The sequence below is a fragment of the Bos grunniens genome, chromosome 2, assembly GCF_055505025.1.
Source record: "Bos grunniens cultivar Pamir isolate PY7600 chromosome 2, Bosgru_T2T1.0, whole genome shotgun sequence".
Lineage (NCBI taxonomy): Eukaryota > Metazoa > Chordata > Mammalia > Artiodactyla > Bovidae > Bos > Bos grunniens.
The window spans coordinates 95,279,945-95,293,740 of NC_141166.1; the positions used below are offsets into that span (position 1 = coordinate 95,279,945).

Here is a 13,796-nt window from a genome sequence, read left to right on the forward strand (position 1 = left end):
TGATCAACTTCATATCCTGAAGAGGGGACTTTGTCGGTGACAGGGTCAAAGACAGAATGTAAAGAAGGACCAATTAAGGTCAGTTTCCATGCTCCAGACAAGAGATGGCATGAGAGATGGCGACGGAGTAAGCCAGGTTATTAATTGTGATGAAGTAGAGTTTACAGTCCATCACACATGTTGAAGGCACAATGGAAGATTGACTGGATGTGAAGAATAATGGGTTAGGGGAGGGCAGCACCTGCTGAGCAAGTAAAGAGAATACGAAGGTGTTTTGTGTGTTTTGGTTTTTTGGTAACTATATGAATGGAGATGTGCATGTGTGCTAAGTCGCTTCAGTCATGTCTGACTCTTTGCAACCCTATGGACTATAGCCTGCCAGGCTCCTCTGTCCACATGATTCTCCAGGCAAGAATAAGGAGTGGGTTGCCATGCCCTTCTCCAGGGGATCTTCCAGACCCAGGGGTATTGTTTATTAATTTAGGAAAAATAATAGAGTAGGGAGTACTTGGTTACTGAGTTTGGGGAGAATTTTAAACCCTTTGAGAATTGTTGTGTCAAATAAGGTATAACAGCACCAGCCTTAACAGAAGCCTCTAGTTTTCTGATTTCTGCTACTACAGAAAACTTAATTATATCAAAGTCAACAAAGTCTAGTGTAAAGGAAGCCCAGTGGAGGAAAGCCACTTCAAGGGAAGAATCACCTATGGCACCACAGAGAGCCTGAAGGGCAAAACACAGACTGGAAGAAGTTTACAATTCATCTGTCTGATCAAGGACTCACTTTAGAATAATCATGGTGTCATAGAGAGAGATTTATTTTATAGTCACTCTATTTGGGGGAAGGTTTTTTGGAAGCATTTTCATGCTGGATCCTTTTTCACCTTTGATGTTTATAAACCCATCGTGGTATTGCTGGATCTGCCTTGTGGCAACTTGGCTCACACTACCTGTAGCATTGCTGGAGGTAATGCATTTGTTAAATGCATCACCTGTTATAATCACTTTTATAATAGGTAATGCATTTGTTCCTGGAGAAAGATGTTTTATCATCATGAATCACTGGGCAAGAGTGGGTGGGATATTCCTGTGGAATTATCTGATGAGATATAGCTATTTCAGACTAGAGAAAATTTACCTCAAAGCCAGTCTCAAATGCGCCCCTGGATTTGGTTGGGCCATGTAGGCTGGTGCCTATATCTTCATTCAGAGGAAATGGAGGATGACAAGAGTTATTTTAAGACATGATTATTTTTGTGATATCGGTGAACCACTTCAGCTCCTCATATTCCCAGAAGGGACTGATCTCATAGAAAATAGCATGGCTTGAAATAATAAATTTGTTGAAAAGAATGGACTTCAGAAATATGAATATGTCTTATATCCAAAAACTACAGCTTTAACTTTTGTAGTAGACCATCTAAGAACCTGCATGCTGCCCATGACATCAAGGTGACATACTCTCACAACATTCCTCAGAGAGGCACCTCCTTCTCAGGGACTTTCTCAAGGAAATCCACTTCCACGTCCACTGATACCCAATGGATATCCTCCCCGCATCCAAGGAGGACCTCCAGCTCTGGTGCCAAAAATGGTGGGAGGAGAAGAAGAGAAGCTGTGCTCCTTCTATTGAGGAGAAAAGACATTTAGCTTTATGAGACAGGTTGCCATTCCAGCTTGCAAGTCCGAGCCCAGGGTCCTTGTGGTCACATTGTTCTCTTACTGTACTGGACCCTGCTCAGTCCTGCAATTACCTGCTCATCTATTTGTACAGTTTGTCCAGTGATATTTTATAATCATCACCTCTGTGCTGCAGGAGAGAATATTTGATGGACTGGAGGTCATCAGACTTGCATGTTACCATTTTTTAGACAAACAGCCACGTTTAAGTGACAAAGAAAAATGAGTAAGATTCTAAGGTTCACTGTAAAAGCTTAGGGACATTTTGGAAATGTTTTAAGCCTCTGTAAACTGAGATGTATTTTTGCACAACTATGTCAAATATTTCTAACTACTATTGTTATTTGTTACAAATATTTTCCCTTAATTTAGTGGGAAAATATTGCTATATACATAGTGTTTTTTTTTTTTTTTTACATCTCTGAATGTAATTTCAACACTAGCAGGGAGCAATCACTGTGAAGTAATACAAGCCAGAATATTAGTAAACAATCATCAGGCTGTTAGCAGACATGGTACACACAAGACTGTGTTAAAGGCCCAATCATACCTCCCAACAACTCCCAGACAAGAGGCAGATTTGGGACTCCTATGCACCGGCCAGATCAAGTGCTGGCACTTAACCATGGAGGTGAAGGCCCTTCCTCTTAACTCCTCTTGGCACTGTCCCCACATTCCTGTCTATGCCACTCAAAACCTTGCATTCTGCCTTAATACCAAAAAAGAGAAACACTTTGTCTTTAAGCTGAACAAAATTCTGATAGGAAGCCCCTCATTGTTCATAAAATCTTTGCATCTAGTCTTGCACTGAGCTAGATGTCAGAAGACCACCTGGGTCATGAGGAAAATAAACCTAGGAAAATAAAACCTAGATGAGACACAAAGAGCAACCACTGGCTCTCCACTCAGAAACCTTAATTTGAATTTTTCAAGCTAGGAATTCATACAGTTTAGTTCTTTGTTTCTGCATAATTCTGCCTGCTTACTGCTAGTTTCTTTACAGCCTGTTGTCAGGTGTTGCTTTTTTGCATTAAAAACAGTATTTATCAAGCCACTACCTTTTTAAAGGAAAGCATAGCAGAATGTTCTGGTACTGACATCAGAAACTCTCTTTTGCAGTTGCGTCTTAGTTGAAATATTTAAAATCTGCCGCAAAAAAGTAAGGTCACTGTATTTTCTATACATGCCTGGGTGTCTAATTTCTGCCATTAAAACAGCAATAATAACATGCTTGCAGAATAGGCCCCATGGTTTAACTTATATTATTCTATTCTTACAGCTTTGACAAATTTTATTCTTAAAACCAAAGTGGAGCCCTTTTTTATGACAGTGAGAGATCTCTTAGTTCCAGACTTCTTCCATTAGTAAAATTGAAACCCACTTTTGACCAATAGTAATTTTTAGGCAAACAGCCATTTGAGGCAATGGAAAATCTAGCAAACCAAAAGCACCAGCTCCTTCTGAGGCAAAGAAACCTGTGGGCATTGCTTCTACTCCACTGGAGTCCTGCAACTACTTTTCTTTTTTAATCATAATGGGAATGCGAGTCAGAGCAGCAGAAAATATGGGGCAATTAAAAAAGCCTTTAGGTCTTAAGCAAACCTGTCCACTTATTCCTACCGTGAACCAGTCTAAAATGCTGTTTCTTGCTTTGTGTATTCTTGGCAAGAATACCTTCTCATTAATTACATCACATTTTTACTGAACAATGACTTCCACCCCACGGCTTCCCTTATGTCTCAGTGATAAAGAATCCACCTGCGATGCAGGAGACGTGGGTTCGATCTCTAGGTCTGGAAGATTCCTTGGAAAAGGAAACAGCAACCCACTCCAGTATTCTTACCTGGAGAATCCCATGGACAGAGGAGCCTGGCAGGTTATAGTCCATGCGGATGCAAAGAGCGGGACACAACTGAACACACATACACATGACTTCTACCCTATGAAGGACGCAGGTTTTGCTGTGAGCTGGACTTACCATGCAGACTCTTTCAGAAAGTCCTGGTTGTGGCAGCACTCTGTTGGCACACCATTTTTACTGGAAGAATACTAATTAGTGCCCCTAGTGACATGCCCCCACCTATATATAATTTTTCCCCCGATGCTGTTTTTAATTCTGATGGGGGCTACCAAGTAGTTATTAAGCACATCTGCTCCAAATCCAGCTGTTTAACTTTACTGGTTTTTAAGGTGGTTATTTTTAAGTTTTTGTTTTTTTTTTTAACTTAATAAAAGAGATTTCTAATTTAGGTCTAGCTTAGACATCTTTTAGTTATATTTAGAAACAAGAAACAGTTTAACCATCAGCATTACATTTGTCCTGGATCAGAGAGAAAAGCCCTGTGTTCTATCCACAGGTGTTTATAAGGTAACCCATTCACACTTCCTCCATCTTCTAATGGCTGTTACCTTCAGTTTGACTTTAATGTCGTATCCTCGTTAACCCTCTGAAGTCTAAAAAAGGAGAACTTTTTCCCCCCATTTTTTTACCTTTTTTACCTTTTCCCATTTTTTTTTTTTTACCATTTAAAGATGTTAAAAAACACCTTTAAGATAACATGCAAACTTTTTACCTACCCAGAATTAATAAGCATTGTACTTGCTCTAAGAGTTATAAATGGTAACTTCAAAATGGGAAAAAAAAAAAATGTCTTTTTCAGTGTGTTTTTTTTTTTTCTTTCCAATAAGGCTCCTTTAAAATTGTAATTATTTATATTTTTCTACAAATAATTATAATTATTTGAGTTTTTCTTCTTTTGTTCAAAAAAAAATTCAAAGAAATATGCACCCCATGACTTGGAATCTAAAATTAGTAACAAAGTATCAAGTAGAGGTTAATGTCAATACTTTGGCCACCTGATGAAAAGAACCAAATCACTGGAAAAGACCCTGATGCTGGGAAAGACTGAAGGCAGGGGAAAGGGACATAAGAGGATGAGACAGTTGCATGGCATCATCAACTCAATGGACATGAGTTTGAGCAAGCTCTGGGAGATAGCGAAGGACAGGGAAGCCTGACATGCTGCAGTCCGTGGGGTTGTAGAGTCAGACACGACTTAGCCATTAAACAACAACAGAGTTTAATGCAGTTTGAATATTGTGCTTGTCCTCAGGGGTGATCCTCTCCCCACCTCCCACTGTGACTCTGGCTACATCTGGAATCTCACCTCAGTGATAAACTCAAGGGACTGTGAAATGTTTACAGTGCTGTATATCCCATTAATACACCTTTACCATTCAGAAATCTTTGAAATAAAGCAAGTGTAGCTTAAAAAAAAAAAAGATGGTACTTAGATGACACTGAAAAAAAATCCATATAAGAAAAGATAATCCTACTTCAACCAAAATTAAAGACTCTGGTCTATGGCAAACACAGAAGCAAGAGACAAGCAAGAAACTAGAAGAAAATATTTTCAAGTTATAAATCTAATAAAGGAATTATATCCAGAATACAGAACTGTTAAACTCACTATAAGAAAACAAAAACCCTAACAAAATAGGCAAAAAAATTTGGATACTTCACCAGAGACGATATATGGAGAGCAAAGCTCAATTATTAAAGAAATTCATTTTAAAGCCACTCTGTAATACCCCCTAGGAACCTACTAGAATGATTAAAATGAAGAAGATTGGCCTTACCAAGTTTTGGAAAGGACATGGAGGAACTCACCTTGAGCCAGACATCCTGGATGTGAAGTCAAGCAGGCCTTAGGAAACATCACTACAAACAAAGCTAGTGGAGGTGATGGAATTCCAGTTGAGCTATTTCAAATACTAAATGATGATGCTGTGAAAGTGCTATACTCAATATGCCAGCAAATCTGGAAAACTCAGCAGTGGCCACAGGACTGAAAAAGGTCAGTTTTCATTCCAATCCCAAAGAAAGGCAATGCCAAAGAACGTTCAAACAACTGCACAATTGCACTCATCTCACACACTAGTAAAGTAATGCTCAAAATTCTCCAAGCCAGGCTTCAACAGGATATGAGCTACCAGATGTTCAAGTTGGTTTTAGAAAAGGCAGAGGAACCAGAGATCAAATTGCCAACATCTGTTGGATCATCAAAAAAAGCAAGAGAGTTCCAGAAAAACATCTACTTCTGCTTTATTGACTATGCCAAAGTCTCTGACTGTATGCATCACAATAAACTGTGGAAAATTCTTAGAGAGATCAGAATACCAGACACCTTGCTTGCCTCCTAAGAAATCTGTATGCAGGTCAAGAAGCAACAGTTAGAATTGGATATGGAAAAACAGACTGGTTCCAAATTGGGAAAGGAATATGTCAAGGCTGTATATCATCAGCCTGTTTATTTAACTTAACCTCAGAAATGTAGATGACACCACCCTTAAGGCAGAAAGCGAGGAGGAACTAAAGAGCCTCTTGATGAAAGTGAAAGAGAGTGAAAAAGTAGGCTTAAAACTCAACATTCAGAAAACTCAGATCATGGCATCCAGTTCGACCACTTCATGGCAAATAGATGGAGAAACAATGGAAACAGGGACAGACTATTTTGGGGGGGGCTCCAAAATCACTACAGATGGTGACTGCAGCCATGAAATTAAAAGACACTTGCTCCTTGGAAGAAAAGCTATGACAAACCTAGACAGCATATTAAAAAGCAGAAACATTACTCTCCCAACAAAGGTCAGTCTGGTCAAAGCTATGGTTTTCCAGTGGTCATGTATGGATGTGAGAGTTGGACTATAAAGAAAGCTGAGTCCCAAAGAATTGATGCTTTTGAACTGTGGTGTTGGAGAATACTCTTGAGAGTCCCTTGGACTGCAAGGAGATCCAACCAGTCTATCCTAAAGGAAACAAGTCCTGAATATTCACTGGAAGGACTGATGCTGAAGCTCCAATACTTTGGCCACCTGATGTGAAGAACTGACTCATTAGAAAAGACCCTGATGCTGGGGAAGATTGAAGGCAGGAGAAGGGGACGACACAGGATGAGATGGCTGGATGGCATCACTGACTCAACTGACATGAGTTTGAGACAATTCTGGGAGTTGGTGATGGATAGGGAAACCTTGGGTGGTGCAGTTCATGGGTTTGCAGGGTCGGACACGACAATGTGACTGAATTGAACTGATGGAGGAACTAAAACTCTTATGTACTGCTATTGGCAATGTAAGGTAGTACAACCACTTTGGAAAACAGTTTGCAAGTTTCTAGAAAAAAATATACCCACCATATTTATCTAGCCATTCCATTCCTAAGTACTTAAAGAAAAATTTAAGTATATACTTATACAAAGATTTGTGCAAAATGTTCAGAGAACCATTATTTGTAAAAACCTAAACTAGATAAAATCCAAACATTCAACAGAAGAACTGGAGAACAATTTTCTGTATATCTATACAATGAAATATTACTCAGCACCACATATTGATAAATACATAATTGTGAATGAATATCCCAATTATGTCATGCAGAAGGAAGCATAAAATAAGATTATATACCATATGAATTCTTTCATATAAAATACAAATTAACTTACAAAGACTGAAACCAGATTAGCGGCTGCCTGGGGAGAAGGTTTGGGGCTTCCAAGGTGGCGCTAGTGCTAAAGAACCTGCCTGCCAATGCAGTAGAAGTAAGAGACACAAGTTCTATCCCTGGGTCAAGAAGATCCCCTGGAGAAGGGCATGGCAACCCACTCCAGTATTCTTACCTGGAGAGTCCCATGGACAGAGGAGCCTTGTAGGCTACAGTCCATAGGGTCGCACAGAGTCAGACATGACCGAAGTAGGGTACAACTTAGCAGGACCCAACTAGGCAGGAGAGAAGGTCAGGATAGGCAGGAGGGAGGCTTCAGTCGCTGAGAAAATTTTGGGATTCATTGATATGTTAATTTATCTTCATTCGAATAATGGCACCCCACTCCAGTACTCTTGCCTGGAAAATCCCATGGACGGAGAAGTCTGGTAGGCTGCAGTCCATGGGACTGCTAAGAGTCGGACACGACTGAGAGACTTCCCTTTCACTTTCATGCATTAGAGAAGGAAATAGCAACCCACTCCAGTGTTCTTGCCTGGAGAATCCCAGAGACGGCAGAGCCTGGTGGGCTGCTGTCTCTGGGGTAGCACAGAGTCGGACACGACTGAAGCGACCAGCAGCAGCAGCAGCATACATATGTCAAAATACCAAATTGCATACGTGAATGTGTACCATTTATTCTATGTAAATTAAAAACGTAACTATTTTTAAAAATCAGTTAGATCTTGTCACAAGTTCTATATGTGCAATTAACTAAGTTTCCACTCAGATATCTGAGCCAGCAGCAATGCACTTACCTTAAAAAAATTTTTTTTAACTGAAACATGAAGAGGAATAGGCTAGTTGGCAGTGTGTAAGTGAATAAATGCATGGGCATGCTCACTCAGTCATGTCCAATTTTTTGCAACCCCACAAACTGTAGCCCTCAGACTCCTCTATCCATTGGATTTCCCAGGCAAGAATATTGGAACAGGTTTCCATTTTCTTCTCCAGGAGATCTTCTCAACCCAGGGATTGAACCCACATCTCCTGCATTGGCAGGAGGATTCTTTACCACTGAGCCACCTGGCGAAGTCCACGGACTGAATAAATGGAATGAATCCCAAATATACTCCTTCGTGGTGGATTCCATTTGAGAGGAAAGTGCTATGTAAAGTCTTGCCTTTACCAGTACCACTTATTCAGCTTTGAGAAAGACAACTGACATTTTTTAAACCTAGTTTCTTTACCTCAGGACAGCAACGATATCTATTCTGGCATCTGCAGGTTTTTGGTGATGATCGAAAGTGGTAACTCCATAAAACAGAAACCGAAATACGCATAAACATAAATAGTGTAAACTGAAAAACCAATTTATCACTGTACCAATGTAAGGAAATGCAGTATGAGCACATTAGAAAATGGATTTATTTTCTTCCATTACTATTTTCAAAAGCATTTATCAAATTCTTTTTCTCTTTTCTGAATGTTATCTCTTAGATGCGTTAAATATTTCAGTCTCAGGAATTAATTTTTCAAGGTGTAAAACTATTAAAGTAAAATTTCTATTGTTATTTGACTGAAACCCTGCTCCTCCCCCTCACACTTCAGGCCTGGAGGGCATGGAAGCCAGCAAGGCAAGTGAAACAGTGCAGGACCCTGTGGGGTTCCTGGGCACAAAAGTTTTCCTTGTCCCCCATTTTCTTGTTAGCAGGAAATAGGCTTAATTAAGCCTTCAGGATCTTCCCTAAATTATAAAAGTGAAAGTGCAAGTGTACGTCGTTCAGTCCTGTCTGACTCTTTGAGACCCCATGGACTATACAGACCATAGAATTCTCTAGGCCAGAATATCGGAGTGGGTAGCCTTTCCCTTCTCCGGGGGATCTTCCCAACCCAGGAATCGAACCCAGGTCTCCCTCATTGCAGGCAGATTCTTTACCAGCTGAGCCACAAGGGAAACCCCAAAATTACAAGAAGGAGATTCAAACAGTTGCTAATCAGGGTAGAGAGGGGACAGGGAGACAAGGGAGGAACAGTCGGGAAACAATAGTGCAGCCCTAGGGCAGGGTACAGGCTCCCCCTCAAGGAATATATGTAAGAATATCTGAGCTGTTTTGCACTTACTGTTTCTCAGGTGGTGCTAGTGGTTAGGAAAAAAAAAAAAAAAGCTGCCTCAATGTAGGAGACTTAAGAGATGCTGGTTTGTTCCCTGGGTCCAGAAGATTCCCTGGAGAAGGAAATGGCAACCCACGCCAGTATTCTTGCCTAAGGAAGCCAAAGGTCAGAGGAGCCTGGTGGGTTAAGGTTCACAGGGTGGCAAGGAGTCAGACACAACTGAAGCTACTTAACACACATGCAGTTACTGAAACCCCTGTCAGGTGAGAGAAGTTAACTGTGTGCGGTCCACAAGCACACAGGCCCCAGACTGGTTGGAACTAGAAGGTTAATGATGCTGACTCCCATTTAACTCACCCCAACCAAATAGAAGAAAGCGCACCAGCTGATCTCTGCCTTCTTTGAACCACTGCTATAGAACTCCTCACTACCTTCTCCAGATCAGGACACACAGTTTCCAGACGATTAGCCTACAGCAGCCCCCCTTTGCAAGGCAAAGCTATCAAGCAAATCTTTTCTACTTCACCCAAAAGTCTGCCTCCAAGATTCAATTTGGTACCGGAATAAAGAGACCAAACCTTAGCTACATAAGGGTAATGAAAGGTTGCCTCACTGTTAATCTGAATCATCTTTTCCACCTGCCAATTCCCTGTCCTGTAACTCCACAGCTGCAAGCACGGTGTTGACCAATTCTAACTTTAATGGTTCTAATTTGTCTTTGGAGTTCTCTGTAACATGACCAAATGCCACTTTTCTTGTGGAGTGGCTGTGACTTTCTAGAAGATCCACTCACCCGTGCCCTCCCACAGTCGACTTTCTCCTCCTAGGCGACAACTTCCTTCGGGCTGGCTCGTCCCTCAGCTCCTGGCTTCTCTAGAGTTGATGTTGACCATCCATTTCGGCCTCGCATGTGGGATTCCTTTTAAGAGAACTCAGTTCTAGTTCTGTTCTGCAGGGGCCACAGTGGACTTTCGAAAAACAAGCACCTCTGGCCGCCCCTGGTAGACGAGTGACTCATTCTTACTGCAGAGTTGTTGTTTGTCTTTTTATAGGAGCAGTCCCAGCTAGGCTTCGAACTAGTTGTTTACATATGAGACATACATAAGTTGTGTGGCCACCCAACTTCAAGGGACACATGTCAAGTTCCCCAAGGGCTTCTTGAAATGTTTACAGAAGCCATGGCAGCAAGTCTTCGTGCTCTCCATTGGCTGCGTGGCCGTCCTCCCATCCCCACGCTGGGACTCCGGTGCCAGGGCGTTGCAACACAGGGCAGAGAGGTTTCTTTGGCTTCAGACATTCCTGTAGGAATTCAGGGCAAAAGATGCGTTCGCAGGGCAACTGCACTGGCTTCTCGGACATCTCTAAGCACACCGAGCACTCGAAATGACCCAGGAGGTTGGCTTCGCTCTGACCTCGGCCCTGCAGTGGCGCCGCCATCTTGCTCCCCGCAGCGCAGTGCGAGCTTCTGAGAAGAGGAAACCGAAGGGGCAGGGCTTCCAAGGGGGCGTCCCTTGAGCACTGACAACTTGATTGCAGAAAAGGAAAATCTGTCCTTTCTCTGAACAGGTGGGCAGGGAGGGAAAGGTAACTCTATGACCATATTCACAAGGAAGTTTCAGGCGGCATTCTTCCTCCTGATGTTCCTCAACCTTCCTTCCCGTTGTCTCGAGGTGGAGAGAGGGCTGGTGTCTCTCAATGCTTTAGAAAGCGAGGGCCCTTTGGTATAGCTTGTCCTTAGTTTATTTATCCAGAAATTCCAAACAGAAAGTCTCGTTTTAAAGCTCCTATTAAAAAGACTAAAGTTTGGTTAAAGAACTTAGCAGGAAAAAAGAATGTAGTAGGAAAAAAAAACAAGGAATGATCTGTTGAAAGTATGCATCCGTGTAACTTTTAGGTCCTGGTCATGAAGGGATGCAACTGTACCTCTTTTATGATTTTTATTATTTCATTTTTTGAAAAAGAAATAATGTCTTAGCATACTATAATCGTTTGTAGCCAGAATATAATGTAAAGCTTATTAAATAGGTGATGGCTTTTCTTGTCAAGAATATAAGATGAAAGGAAAGTAATGATTATGGGAAGAGATGTACTGTAATAATTCCTAATTTGGCTAGTACGTGTATCTTTAAAAAAAAAAAAAAACAGAATAAATCCATTGGTTTAATTTTCAGAATAATCCCAGATTGTGGAGTTATTATCTTCAAAGTTAAAACTATTATTATAATTTTACTTACCCTGGGTATGGCTTTCCAAAAACCATGAAATAATGGGAGTTGATATCAAGATGATAACCATTATTGTAAAGAAGAATATGCACTTTCCTATCCTTTTCATGTGCTATGACCAGAAAGTTCCATGTGAATTTAATACAACAGAGGGGTGTATATATGATTGGAAAAATGATTAATGTATATACATATTTAATCAATTGAATTAACAAAAATAGAATGCTCATTTTAAAATATTTGTAAATACATCATAATATAAGAGTGTTCCTGCCTTAATTATACATCAGATCAGATCAGATCAGTCACTCAGTCATGTCCGACTCTTTGCGACCCCATGAATCGCAGCACGCCAGGCCTCCCTGTCCATCACCAACTCCCGGAGTTCACTCAGACTCATGTCCATCGAGTCAGTGATGCCATCCAGCCATCTCATCCTCTGTTGTCCCCTTCTCCTCGTGCCCCCAATCCCTCCCAGCATCAGAGTCTTTTCCAATGAGTCAACTCTTTGCATGAGGTGGCCAAAGTACTGGAGTTTCAGCTTTAGCATCATTCCCTCCAAAGAAATCCCAGGGCTGATCTCCTTCAGAATGGACTGGTTAGATCTCCTTGCAGTCCAAGGGACTCTCAAGAGTCTTCTCCAACACCACAGTTCAAAAGCATCAATTCTTCGGCGCTCAGCCTTCTTCACAGTCCAACTCTCACATCCATACATGACCAGAGGAAAAACCATAGCCTTGACTAGACGGATCTTTGTTGGCAAAGTAATGTCTCTGCTTTTTAATATGCTATCTAGGCTGGTCATAACTTTCCTTCCAAGGAGTAAGCATCTTTTAATTTCATGGCTGCAGTCACCATCTGCAGTGATTTTGGAGCCCAGAAAAATAAAGTCTGACACTGTTTCCACTGTTTCCCCATCTATTTCCCATTAAGTGATGGGACCAGATGCCATGATCTTCGTCTTCTGAATTTTGAGCTTTAAGCCAACTTTTTCACTCTCCATTTTCACCTTCATCAAGAGAATTTTTAGTTTCCTTCACTTTCTGCCATAAGGGTGGTGTCATCTGCATATCTGAGGTTATTGATATTTCTCCCAGCAATCTTGATTCCAGCTTGTGTTTCTTCCAGTCCAGCATTTCTCATGATGTACTCTGCATATAAATTAAATAAACAGGGTGACAATATACAGCCTTGACGTACTGCTTTTCCTATTTGGAACCAGCCTGTTGTTCCATGTCCAGTTCTAACTGTTGCTTCCTGACCTGCATACAAATTTCTCAAGAGGCAGATCAGGTGGTCTGGTATTCCCATCTCTTTCAGAATTTTCCACAGTTTCTTGTGATCCACACAGTCAAAGGCTTTGGCATAGTCAATAAAGCAGAAATAGATGTTTTTCTGGAACTCTCTTGCTTTTTCCATGATCCAGCAGATGTTGGCAATTTGATCTCTGGTTTCTCTGCCTTTTCTAAAACCAGCTTGAACATCAGAAAGTTCACGGTTCACATATTGTTGAAGCCTGGCTTGGAGAATTTTAAGCATTACTTTACTAGCGTGTGAGATGAGTGCAATTGTGCAGTAGTTTGAGCATTGTTTGGCATTGTCTTTCTTTGGGATTGGAATGAAAACTGACCTTTTCCAGTCCTGTGGCCACTGCTGAATTTTCCAAATTTGCTGGCATATTGAGTGCAGCACTTTCACAGCATCATCTTTCGGGATTTGAAATAGCTCAACTGGAATTCTATCACCTCCACTAGCTTTGTTCGTGGTGATGCTTTCTAAGGCCCACTTGACTTCACATTCCAGGGTGTCTGGCTCTAGGTCAGTGATCACACTATCGTGATTATCTGGGTCGTGAAGATCTTTTTTGTACAGTTCTGTGTATTCTTGCCATCTCTTCTTAATATCTTCTGCTTCTGTTAGGTCCATGCCATTTCTGTCCTTTATTGAGCCCATCTTTGCATGAAATGTTCCTTTGGTATCTCTGATTTTCTTGAAGAGATCTCTAGTCTTTCCCATTCTGTTGTTCTCCTCTATTTCTTTGCAATGATGGCTGAAGAAGACTTTCTTATCTCTTCTTGCTATTCTTTGGAACTCTGCATTCAGATGTTTATATCTTTCCTTTTCTCCTTTGCTTTTCACTTCTCTTCTTTTCACAGCTATTTGTAAGGCCTCCCCAGACAGCCATTTTTCTTTTTTGCATTTATTTTCCATGGGGATGGTCTTAATCCCTGTCTCCTGTACAATGTCATGAACCTCATTCCATAGCTCATCAGACACTCTATCTATCAGATGTA

At 41.1% G+C, this 13,796-nt stretch overlaps 1 long non-coding RNA gene and 1 pseudogene across 1 annotated transcript in view; one reads left to right on the plus strand and one right to left on the minus strand.

Moving 5' to 3' along the window:
• The window catches only part of LOC147378365 (uncharacterized), a 137,238-nt gene extending 124,539 nt beyond the window's left edge, over positions 1 to 12,699 (minus strand). The window contains exon 1 of the long non-coding RNA XR_015151984.1: positions 10,071 to 12,699. This is a non-coding gene — a long non-coding RNA (uncharacterized LOC147378365). The remainder of the gene's footprint in view (positions 1 to 10,070) is intronic.
• On the plus strand, positions 797 to 1,906 carry LOC147378366 (lysocardiolipin acyltransferase 1 pseudogene; annotated as a pseudogene).
• Positions 12,700 to 13,796: the final 1,097 nt, after the last annotated feature.